Here is a 12529-nt window from a genome sequence, read left to right on the forward strand (position 1 = left end):
GGAACTTGTTCTGAGGATCAGGCTGGCCTTGAACTCACAGAGCTCTGCCAGCGCCACCCCTGTCCCACCCCAGCTCCCCCCACCCTCAAAGCTTAGTGATGTAGCTAAGAAACCACACCCAGTGTTACAAATCCAGGCCGCAAAAAGCCACAGCGACGGCTAACAGTATGTTGGTGACTAACTTTATGTTTAAAAGTTTAAAATCACTGTGCTCAAGAGTGCTGGGCAGTGGTGGTGCCTGACTTTAAACCTAGGACTTGGGAGACAGAGACAGGCAGATCTCTGTCTTCGAGATCTTCGAAGCCAGCCTGTGTGGTGATAGTGTGTCCTCCAATATACTGTGCACCCTAATAAATGTATCTGGGTTCAGAGAACAGAACAGCCACTAGACAGTCCAGAAAGACCATAGAGGCCAGAAAATGGTGGCACACCGCCAGGCATGGTGACATACACCTTTAATTCCAGGAAGCAATGGCAGAAAGCAGAAAGGTATATAACGCGTGAGGACCAGGAACTAGGCTTGCTAAGCTTTGAGCAGCAGTTCAGCTGAGATCCATTTGGATGAGGACACAGAGGCTTCCAGTTTGAGAAAACAAGATCGGCTGAGGAACTGGCAAGCTGAGTTTTACCTGTGTCTTGTTCTGTCTCTGGTCTTTCAGCATTCACCCCAATACCTGGCTCTGGGTTTGTTTTATATTTAATAAGACCATCTAGAGATTCGTGCACAAGCCCAGTCTACAGAGGGAGTTCCAGGACAGCCAATCTATACAGAGAACCTGATCTTGAAAACAAAACAAAAATAATAATAATATTTTAAAAGTGACAATAGGAAGCCAGGCAGTGGCGGCGCATGCCTTTAATCCCAGCACTCGGGAGGCAGAGGCAGGCGGATCTCTGTGAGTTCAAGGACAGCCTAGTCTAAGGAGCGAGATCTAGGAAAGGCGCAAAGCTACATAGAAACCCTGTCTCGAAAAAAAAAAAAAAAAGAAAGAAAGAAAAAGAAAAGAAAAGAAAATAAGAAAGCATGTGTGCCAACGTGAGAGGAATGGGGGAAAGTGCCATCTCAGAGATTCCCCCAAAGGAAATACCTGGCTTTTTTAAGTTTTGGGGAGCCTGGTGGGAGGTTTTTCATATATGATTTAATTCAACATAGTATACACAACAAAAAGTGTGGAGAACTAGGTATCACAAATTAAGAGCCGTGAGCCACAGGAAGGTTACTTTTTTTGTTTGTTTCTTTTTTGAGTCAGGGTTTCTCTGTGACCTGGAACTCACTCTGTAGACCACCATCTGGAACCCAGAGATCTGCTTGCCTCTGCCTCCAAGTGTTGGGATTAAGGCAGCGCACCACCTGTCCCAGGGAGAGAGTGGCGAAGGGCGTAGCCTGATTCCTTCAGGCCGCTATGAGGTCTGCTTGCTTCTCATTATGATATTCCACCTGCAGGGTCCCAGCAATGAACCGAATTACAATTCCAACAGAATTCAACCTGGGGAATCTGTGAGTTTATTAGGCGTGTGCACAGAGGATGGGTGAGGGGCCACTTTCAGAAGCTGCAGCGTGGCCAAGTCTTGCCAAGCTGGATGATGGCTTCCCCGATCTCCATGGATGGAGTTCACTTCCACTAACTTGGCACTGTATACCCTAGACCTGCTGAGACCCAGAGGACCCACAATTAGGGCAGAATGGCAGGCAACTCTCTGGGAGGACCGGGTGCCATCTCAAGGGTGCGTCCACTGTCTTCCCCAACCCCTCATTCTCTGAGGAAGCCTGAGCACTGTCAATAGGTCCACTCTGATGGGCTCTAGCCACAGTGGTCTCCTGCCAGCTGGCAGGACTGGTCTGTGAAGACACTTGGAAGAACGACCGCTGTACCTCATGTGGATATCCAGCTGAAGAACCATTTGTCTATCAAACCATCCCTTCACCACTGAGGGTCATGGGGCCACTGCAAAGTCGATTGGCAGCAGGCTGGAAAGAAGGCTCAGTAAGAGTGTTGGACCCCAAAATTTAGGGTCTCAAGTGGGCGCCTCAAGAACCCAGACTCCAGTCCAGTTGATGCAATAGCATGAGGATTTATTAAGCTTCTGTATAGAAGGGCAAACTCTGCTCCCAAGAGCAAGAGCCGCATCTTACTGCAGCCCCATGAGAGCTTATAATGGAGAAACCCACAAAACCCACAAGATTACAATTCCCATACAATTTCGTTTGACAAGATCATGGTCTGGGTACAGAGTGATCACAGAGGGGGTACAGTTACGTCAACAGGTACATTTTTCCTGAAACCTCAAGGTGGGGGGGGTATCAGGGCGGGAGTGGAGTTTACACACAGGTCACAGTGGTCCTTCCTGGAACACCTGCAACTATCCCAGTCACAGTTGAGCACATCTCTTAACAGAAATCTCTTTACATTGTTATATGGTTGCAGGGGAGATTGAACAATGGCTAAGTCAGATTGCTCTTGGAACTAGATTTTTAGTTTCTCATTTCCTGGTGCTTGAAGTTTCTCTTTTCCTGAGGCTTGGGGGTGTAAGCCTGAAGGGTTAGGGTCCTTCAAGAGCACTGTCCAACACCTTCTTCTGGAGTCCATAGACATTCACAGCCACAAGCACATAGCAACACAGACACACACATATGATACATATATTGGAAATAAAAGCAGATTTTAAAAGGAGGGAGGCAGACTTGGGAGGCAGAGGCAGGTATATCTCTGTGAGTTCGAGGCCAGCCTGGTCCAGCGAGATCCAGGACAGGCACCAAAACTACATGAAGAAACCCTGTCTCAGAGGGGAAAAAAAGAAAGAAAAGAAATATATAGAATATACAAATTCATAGAGACAGAAAGATTAGACATTACCTCAAGATGGAGAAGTAAGGAATATAGAGAGTACAGAGTTTCTGTTTTGTGTGATGGAAAATCCCCACAAACGGACTTTGTATCAGGACATAGTATCATGAATGTAATAAATCAATACAATTAATGTAATTAATGAATATTATAAATATAGTTATTGAATGAATACTGTGAATGTAATCAATGAATACTACAAATGTAATTAATATCATGAGTGTAATTAATGAATATCATGAGTGTAATTAATATATTGAATGTAGATGTAACCAATGGTCTTATTAAAATAAGAAACACAGAGCCAATGTAAAAGAGAAAGCCGAGAGGTCAGAGCTCAGAGATAAAATCTTACCTCCTGCAGTGCTCCTAACTTCCCCGAGAGAGAGTTGTCTTTTTCTTGTAAGGGTATTGAAAAGAAACAGTCTTTTAAATCAATAACTATGAGAGGCCATCCTTTTGGTAACAGAGTAGGCAAAGGAATTCCAGATTGTAGAGAGCCCATTGGCTGAATTACTTTGTTAATTGCTCTAAGGTCTGTTACCATTCTCCATTTACCAGATTTCTTTTTAATAACAAATACAGGAGAATTCCAAGGGCTGGTTGACTGTTCAATATGCTGAGCATTTAACTGTTCTTCTACCAACTCTTCTAAAGATTGAATGTAATTCATGCCACTGAATTGTGAACTTAAAAATGGTTACAATTGCAAATACGATGTTAATTTAAAAAAATAAGGTGGGCTGGGTGGTGGTGGCGGCGGCGGCGGCGGCGGCGGCGGCGGCGGCGGCGGCGGCGGCGCACGCCTTTAATCCCAGCACTCGGGAGGCAGAGCCAGGCGGATCTCTCTGAGTTCAAGGCCAGCCTGATCTACAGAGCAAGTTCCAGGACAGCCAAGGCTACACAGAGAAACCCTGTCTCGAAAAACAAAGAGAGAGAGAGAGAGAGGAAGAGAGTGGAGAGGGAGGGAGAGGGATACAGAAGACATGCTCTGGCAGAGGACCCAGGTTCAGTTCCCAGCATATGGAACAAGATCCTAATTAGCCTTAACAATCAAAACCTAGAGTCAGATATTGAGGGTGAAAGCCGAAAGATCAGAGAAGGAGAGCAGCCAGCCACTAGAGAGTTCTTACTTCTATGAAATCTCAGACCAAAGGGGGCATCCTGTCTCTACAAATCCTCAGACAGAATAAGGCAGATCCTATCTCTACATGTCTTATATTCCTGTCTCCACCTCCCCAGTGCTGAGATTAAAGGTGTGAGTCACCACCTCCTGCTCTGTTTCTCTTTTAGACTGATTCAATCTCGTGTAGACCAGGGTGGTTTTGAACTCCTGATCTTCCTGCTTCCTCCTCCCAAGTGCTGGGATTAAAGGTGTGTGCCACCACTGCCTGACCTCTTTGGTTAACTAGTGGCTAGCACTGCTCTCTGATCTCCAGGCAACCTTTATTTGTCAGAACACAAACAAAATATCACACATTTCCCCCTTTTTGTCTAAACAAAAAGCAAAGTTGTTAACTAACATAGAAAAACTATATACAGTAAGTACAACTATATACAAATATATATGGGCAGTAATCACAATAACAATGTCTAGTCCATTAGCATTTGACAAATTCAGAGAAAATACTCCATTAGCTATTCTATCTTGGTGAGTCCAAAGTGTTGTACCTAATTCACTTTCTATCCTAACTTGCATTACCAATCTAAAACTATCCTTTTATGTCTCTCAACCTTATACAATTTACACCTCTTTTGTGAGTGTCTTTTCTGAATTTGTTAAAAAGGAAAACAGAGACCTGAGAAGGATATAATATTACCTGAGTAAACAGGAAGTATAGAGCAAACAACTTTCAAAAATAAGAAATGACAGAAACTGCTGGCTGCCTGGACAGTCATCCAAGGTTCTGCTGCAATGTTGGGGCATCCATCTTTGGCCTAAGGCCTAGAATATCTGATAGACTTTTCTGTGAAGCAGGAAATTTGAAGGACTGTACCACTTGGCAAGGTTCTGCAGTCACTTTCTTTTCTGTCCTGCCTGTCCAATTTGGACAGTAGTTGTGGCAAGGACAGTTTCTTGCCCAGTGATTAACATTTGCCACAAAGAAAGTAAACTCCATATAGAGTTTCTTCAATGTCCATCGTCTTCTTTGAAGTAGATTAATGCTGCCAGGAGCAGACATGTCTCATTGTCATAAAAAAAAGAACCTTATGTTATTAAAACACCTTAAATGCCATATTCTGTAGACCTCTGAAGTGTTGAAGACCACCTGTCTATCTAAAATATATCTTTGTTTGACCTTGAAACAAAGGTTTCATACCTAACCCGACTACAAGTTTGATTGTAATAGATGACTAACTACTAACCTGTATTTCTTTATTATCCTAGTTTGTAATAATAACTTTCAAGGACTAGAATTTTATATTACATTGTTGAATAGGTACAATACCTTGAACAAGAGTAGAAATGTATACATAGTATGTTCTAACAAAAATAAACTTAAATTTGTATCATTATACAAAAATCCATACCAATGTAAAATATTTAAAACTAGTAATTGGGGTTTTTTTTGCTTTAAAAGTAGATTCAATAATCTACCCTTTTTATCCTATCATTTCCATAACATATATGCAGTATAACAAAATAATCTCAAGTTTGTACCACTATACAAAAATCCAAGTCAATGTAAAATATTTTAAACTAATAGTTGCTTTTTAAAAGTAGATTCAGTAATCGGCCTTTTTATCCTATGTCTATATCCCCCTTTGTCTTTTTAGAAAAAGATCCCTGAATATAATCTCCTTTGTTCATCTTTTTCCTGACCATTACCAATAACAACTTGTAATCAACCACTCTAAATGATGACAAATATCCATAACCCACTGAATGACCAAAAGCCACCCACCTCACCTCTTGGGAATGTGGGTGTCATGTTCTTAAAACTACTCCCTGCTGTCTGGGGGCAATGGCATCTTTAGGGGACCCTGAAAAAAATGGGTTAATTGTCAAGTCCTGGGAGAGCTAGCTGTATCATTGTTGTCCAGTCTCTGTGTAATGAGAAAGTGTAAGGCTTGTCTCAAGTCCTGGCTGGAGTAGTTTGTGAGGCTGGATCATCTCTACCAGCCGCCTTGAATTTGTCCAGAGCAGTTTGTAGTCCAAAGCTGATCCTTAGGTGGTGTTTGTCAGCTTAGTGGTTTTACCATAGTCTAGGTGGAATCATGATTGTGGGATCCCATCATCTTTTGGAGACTTCAGAAATCTTATTAGGTCAAATTATTCCTTTTGTTGGTAAGTTTTTTCTGGATAGTTCTCCCTTCTTTGGATGCTTATTTGTCCAAAGGTCTTTAAATTCCTCCAGATGGTTGTTTTTATTTTCCTGGAAAGATAAAAACAAAACCCTGCCCCAACCCTAACTTTTGGGAGTTTCCTTTTTGGCAGGTTATATCTGATCAAGTGAAAAGCAATTGTTAGTCTTATAAATTAGTGTAGATTGAATGGTCATGCTGGCTGATAGACTACCACCCCTTCTAATCAAGAGGTCTCTCTTGTTCAAATCTAATCTTTTAGTTACTCTGGGGAGGAATTTCCCCATGGTGATAGGGAATGATTGAACCACGTTTGACATGGGAGCCTGTGAGAGAACCCCCCAAGGCATTTCCTTAACATAAAGGGCTACCCTTTTTGTCCCTTGTTGATCTGCATTCACTGGTCCAATGTCTGCCTTTGCCACACCTATTGCGTACTCCAGAATGGAGGGGCCTTTTTATGGTGATATTTTATTTGTACTGAAATGTGATTTTTATTTGTATGTTAATAAAAAAAAGGTTGCCTGGGGGTCAGAGCTAATAGCAATCCTTAGCAGAAGCTGTGTGGCGGTGGTGCACACCTTTAATCCCAGCACTTGGGAAGCAGAGCTAGGCGGATCTCTGTGTGGTCAAGGATACAGCCAGCATGGAGACACACGCCTTTAATCTCAATACCAACCATAGAAGACCTGGAGGTCTGTACAGACAGGCAGTGACAAGGAGGTCATGTGGTTGGGTTTACAACCAATGAGAAGGCAGAATAGAAAGTCAATAAAAAGGACAAACACACAGGAAGTAGCTCTCTTGCAGAGAGGTAGGATAGCAGCAGCAGTGAATGATAAGGTTTTTAGCTCTTTTTTTTTTTTTTTTTTTTTGGTTTTTCGAGACAGGGTTTTTCTGTGTAGCTTTGCGCCTTTCCTGGATCTCGCTTTGGAGACCAGGCTGGCCTCGAACTCACAGAGATCCGCCTGGCTCTGCCTCCCGAGTGCTGGGATTAAAGGCGTGTGCCACCACCGCCCGGCAGGTTTTTAGCTCTTAGCTATTGCTCTGACCTCTTGGCTTTTAACTCTATATTTGGCTCTGTGTTTCTTATTTAACAAGACGGTTACATCTACACCTTTTGTTTGGATTATTCCTAGGGGAAAAAAAACATTATTTCTAGGAATGCCCTGTCTACAGTCCCTTTTTAGGTGACCTTGTTTGCCACAATTAAAACACCTGATGTTTTTATTTTTCTTCAAGCCTCTGGAAATCATGTCAGTTCTCGAGAGGGCATCCTTTCCTAGTAAGGGAAAAGGGAGAAGTCTGAGAGAACAAGGGAGCAAAGGAGGAGTCCGGAAGGCTCTGGAGGGCTGTTTATGTTTTCTGACTATGGGTGAGGGTGAGTGGGACCCCAACAGTAGCATAGAGAGAAGGAAAGAAATCTGAAAAAATGTTTATACCTTAAATTACTTTCTCAGACCCATAAATGACTTTCTCAAACTTTCATAACTTACTTAAACTTTTATATCTCTAGACCTTAACCCATTTTTTTGAACTGTCATAACGTGTACCATTTACTCTTCTTGACCTATATAATGTACTTGTCTGTCTGTCATAACCTTCGGAAACTCCAATCTTTGGTTAGTGTGAAGCCTGTCAGCAAGGCAAACTGTACGTATGAATCAGACTGACCAGGCAGCTGGCTGTTTGCTTTTAAAGCTACAGTTAGTCATCAATTGCCTCGGAGATCTGAGAAGGATAAATTTGAGTAGGAAGTATAATTTAATTGTTATATCAATTAAAATGACATCAACTTACTGAGACAGTCATTTGAGGCTTACGTGGTTCTTTGCAGAAGCAGTAGTCAGTCTTTAGTTTTCCCAAGAGCTGCATGCCTTAGGCTGGTCAGCCTCAGGTGTGAATTTTTCCTTAGAGGAAGAATTTGGGAAAACTGACCTTACTTTGAGGAGGTAATGTACAGCAGTTAATCTAAAATGTCCACAGTTTGTGCAGGTTCCTGGCGGCAGGTGAGGCATGGGGCAGTTTTTCCCAGTGGCTAGCGTTACCACAGTCCAGGGGGAGTTGTCTGAACAGGGTTCCATCTGTCTTTTTTGGAGATCTTAAAGTTCCTTAGGAGGGGGCTCTGCTTATTTTGGGAAGTTTTTGTTTTTGGTTTGGTTTGGTTTTTGAGACAATGTTTCTCTGTGTATAGCCCCGGCTGCCCTGAAACTTGCTCTGTAGACCAGGATGGCCTCAAATTAGAGATCTATCTGCCTGTGTCTCCCAAGTGCTGGCATTAAAGGCATGCACCACCACCCAGCTGTGGGTTTTTATTGAACATCTTAAATGCCATATTTATCAGATCTATGAGGATTTTGAGAACCATTATCGATTAAGTATAATCTAAAGTAGACAAATTTTGCTTGTTTTTAGTTGCTTGTTTTAAAAGGCTTAATTTTGAAAAAAAAAATATATATATATATACATATACATATATATATATGGCCAAATAAAGCTCTTTTATATAATTAACTATGACTATAAGTATAGTTATGAACATATTAAAGAATATAATTATTTACGAGGTAACTGATTACTAATTTTTGTGTTTTAATTATCTTTAACAATTTATAATAAGTTAATGCAGCTTTTTTTTTTTTTTTTTTGAGACAGGGTTTCTCTGTGTAGCTTTGCGCCTTTCCTGGAACTCACTTGGTAGTCCAGGCTGGCCTCGAACTCACAGAGATCCGCCTGGCTCTGCCTCCCGAGTGCTGGGATTAAAGGCATGCGCCACCACGGTCCAGCTAATGCAGCTTTTATAAGAGTAGGACTGGTAGCTTTATCTCTGTTAAGTTTGAGTCTTGAAGTGTAAGTTGAAGATTTAATTGAAGATCTTTTAGCATGAAAATAAACCATAGACCACAAATGTAGTAAGTTTTTGTCATTACAGAATATTGCAGTTCTTGTATGATTAGGTTTAACTGAAGGCAGTTGGTGGAGGGAGGTGTTATCACAAGGCCCTAAGTTGTACTGTAGTTTACTTGGTTATAAACAGTGGAGAATTTGGCTCTAGGAAGGGGGGGGTAGCACTGGGCTGAAAGGAGGGGGCTTTTTGGAGTAAGGAATGAGGGAGGGGCTATTGGAGAGGCACAGCTGGAACCAGTGGTGGAGGAAGTGGGGAGGGGGTTTCTGGAGTGGTCAGAGAAGCCCTACATGGATCTAAGGACACTGCAGAATGTCCAGGAAAGAAGGGAGTGACTGGGTGTTAAGGAGTGTTAGAGAGGCTGGGAGAAACATCCCAGTCTGTAGGGAAGCTCCTTAAGCAGGAAGGTAAACAACTCAAAATGGTTTCAGGAAGTCCCTGAAACCGACCAGATTCACTAGGTCCCTCCCTCCCAAAGTAAACAAGCTAAGCTGTTAAGAGACATTCTCAGTCAAGCCAAGCTGCAAAGAAAACTCTTAGACAAGACCAGCTGCCTAGAAGAAGCAGAATGCAGCTGAGCTGCCCAACTAAGTCACTTGGAAAGAACATTCTCCAACCTGTTGAGCTGCCTGCAGGCTGTGCAGTGGGCTCCAGGTTCCCAGCTTTTGTGAGCTGTCATTGGTGCTGGGGTGGCTTTGGTGATGCAGCTGTCTGTGAGTCATTTTTGTTCCTGTAAGTAATCCCAATAAAACTCCTTGGTTTAGTAAACTGGGCTTTGATGGTGTGGTGGTTTGAAAGAAAATGGCAAACAGAGAGTGGCGCTATTAGGAGGTGTGGCTTTACTGGAGTGGGCGTGGCCTTGTTGGAGGGAGTGTGTCACTGTGGAGGTGGGCTTTGAGGTCTCATATGTGCTCAAGCCACACCCCAGTGTCTCAGTTCACTTTCTGTTGCCTTTGGATCAAGATGTAGAATTCTTGTCTTCATTAAGGATTTTATTGCTGTGAAGATACACGATGACCACAGCAACTCTTATAAAGGAAACATTCGATTGGGGCTAGTGTAGGGTCCTTAGATCACTCCAAATGACCAGAAGATACCCAATATGCAATTGCAGAAAGCAGATTTATTCTCAAGAAAAACCAGCATGCTTGGGACCCCCCAAAACGGCTTTGACCCCAGGAGAGGGTAAAGCAGCCCCTTTTAAGCCTGCTTAGGGGAATTCCAGATGTGGTTCAGTGTACTTGAAATTGATACAGCAATCATTTTATGATGGGCTCATGACATCTGGTCAGCAACTCTGGTTGCAAGGTGAGCGGTCTGTCTGCTGTGTCAGGGGTCTGTCTGACTGAAAATAGCAAGAAAAGTTCCTGCTTGTGGCCGGGTAGGACCCTGATTGGCTACCAGACTGGACGTACTTCCTGAGGGTCTCATTGAAGCCAGACCTGAGTCAACATCGGAGGGTGAGGTAATATGGGGCAGAGATTGTTATGCCCCGAGTCCGGACCCCCAAAGACCACCAAGACACCAAATCTGATGCAAAAGCAAAGAGTCTTTTTATTGTGAGTTAACTCGTGACTCTCTGTCTGTCTGTCTGTCTGTCTGCCGCAACAGCAGAGCAGGAGAGACCCCCAAGTGGCAATGGAGCAGGGTTTTTATAGGGGGTAAAGCAAGGGGGGTCTTGGGGTACAGACCACATAGGAACAGACTCAGGATTGGTTTATGTGAGTAGCAATCATATTAGTAATTTTTAATTGGCTACGGTTAGTTGGGGGTTACAGTTATCTTTTTTTAGACAGGCCTGGACAAGTCCCAGGCTTTGTCCTTGAACTGCTGTGGAGGCTGGCAGGCCTAGCACATACTGACTGTGGGGGCTGCCTTAGTAGCCCAGGCTTGGTGTGTCCTATCCCCCTGTCCCTGCTGACAGGGGCATCAGTGATTGTCTTTTGTTCATGGCCCTCTCAGAAGCTGCTTGCTCAGTCTCAGGAAACTGAACTTGAGGCCTGATTTCTGAGAGAAAACTGAGCAGCCTGTTATGGCGTCTGCTTGGTCCTCTCAAGGTCTTAGCAAACTGGCCCCTGGAAAAAACAACTGGCCCTGGTCCCTTCAGCTAGCTTGCAGTTTCAGAGGTCCAGTCCATTATCATCATAGCAAGGAGCATGGCGGCAGCATGCAGGCAGACACGGTCCTGGAGAAGTAGCTGAGAGTCTGACGTCTTGCAGGCATTGTGAGCGGTCCAGTAGCTGAGAGTCCGACGTCTTGCAGGCAATGGGAAGTCAACTGAGACACTGGGCAGTATTCCAAGCATAGGAAACCTCAAAGCCCGCCCCCACAGTGACACACTTCCTCCAACAAGGCCACACCCACTCCAACCAATCCACACCTCCTAATAGTGCCACTCCCTGTGAGCTTATGGGGGCCAGTTACATTCCAACTGTCACAATTCTCCAGCACCCCATCTGCCTGCACGCCGCCACACTTCCTGCCACCATGCTCTCTGCCATGATGATAATGGACTAAACCTCTGAAACTGTCAGCTGCCACCTCCATTAAATATTTCCCTCTTAAGAGTTTCCATGGTCATGGTGTCTCTTCACAACGATAGAAACCCTAACTAAGACAGGCGATATCCATGCTGGTCTGTTGTGGGCTTTCTATCTGGGATGAGTAGACAGGTATGTACTGAAGGGACACTGCCCACTCGAGCATGTGGATCCGGCAGGCCTTGCCCCTCCCCCACTCCCTCTGCCTTGCTAAAAACCATTACATCACATTCCTAAAGCTAGCACCAAGGTCTACTCGTATTTGGCCACTTCCTCCTCCCAAGGCTGACTACCAAGGTCCAGCTATCAAAGTATTCAAGTCCAGAAATCAAAAGCCCTCTCTGGTTCATCTATTTAACATGCCCAATCAAAATATACCACCAAGTGCTAACCCACTTTAACACAGGCCTCCCCTTTTCTTTCTCTTAGAAATGACATCTGCAAGGTCACTTGCTGCTGTTTTCTGCCTGAGTCAGAAAGCAGCCGCTTTAACTTTTCTTCCTGCTTAGTAAAGGATCTCTCTCTGTGAAAACAGGTATTTGGGTGTGGTCTGTGTCTAATCAGGGTGAGAGGGAGCCCCTGTGTGTGGGGTGGGGGGGCTGGGCACACAGAACTACCAAAGCCCCCGAAAGATAACACCCTCTTCCTATGGTGTGGGAGAAACAGAAGCAGTGTGCCAACCCACATGCCCTGCTAATTCCCTTCTTTCTCATCTTCATTATATCTTGACTTATGCAATCTCAGCTAGACAGAGCCAATAAAGTGCTTGTAAGGATTCTGTCCTTAATTATGTCACCATCCTGTGACGGCGTCCCAGCCTAAAATGCGGTGGGCCCTCTGTGTGCCCCTCTCTTTCCCTTCTGCTCCTTCCTTCCGTCGGTCCTCCCTCCCTCCCTCCCTCCCTTCTTCTCTCCCTCCCTCTCTCTCTCCCT

This window comes from Peromyscus maniculatus, chromosome 1 (genome assembly GCF_049852395.1).
Source record: "Peromyscus maniculatus bairdii isolate BWxNUB_F1_BW_parent chromosome 1, HU_Pman_BW_mat_3.1, whole genome shotgun sequence".
Classification (NCBI taxonomy): domain Eukaryota; kingdom Metazoa; phylum Chordata; class Mammalia; order Rodentia; family Cricetidae; genus Peromyscus; species Peromyscus maniculatus.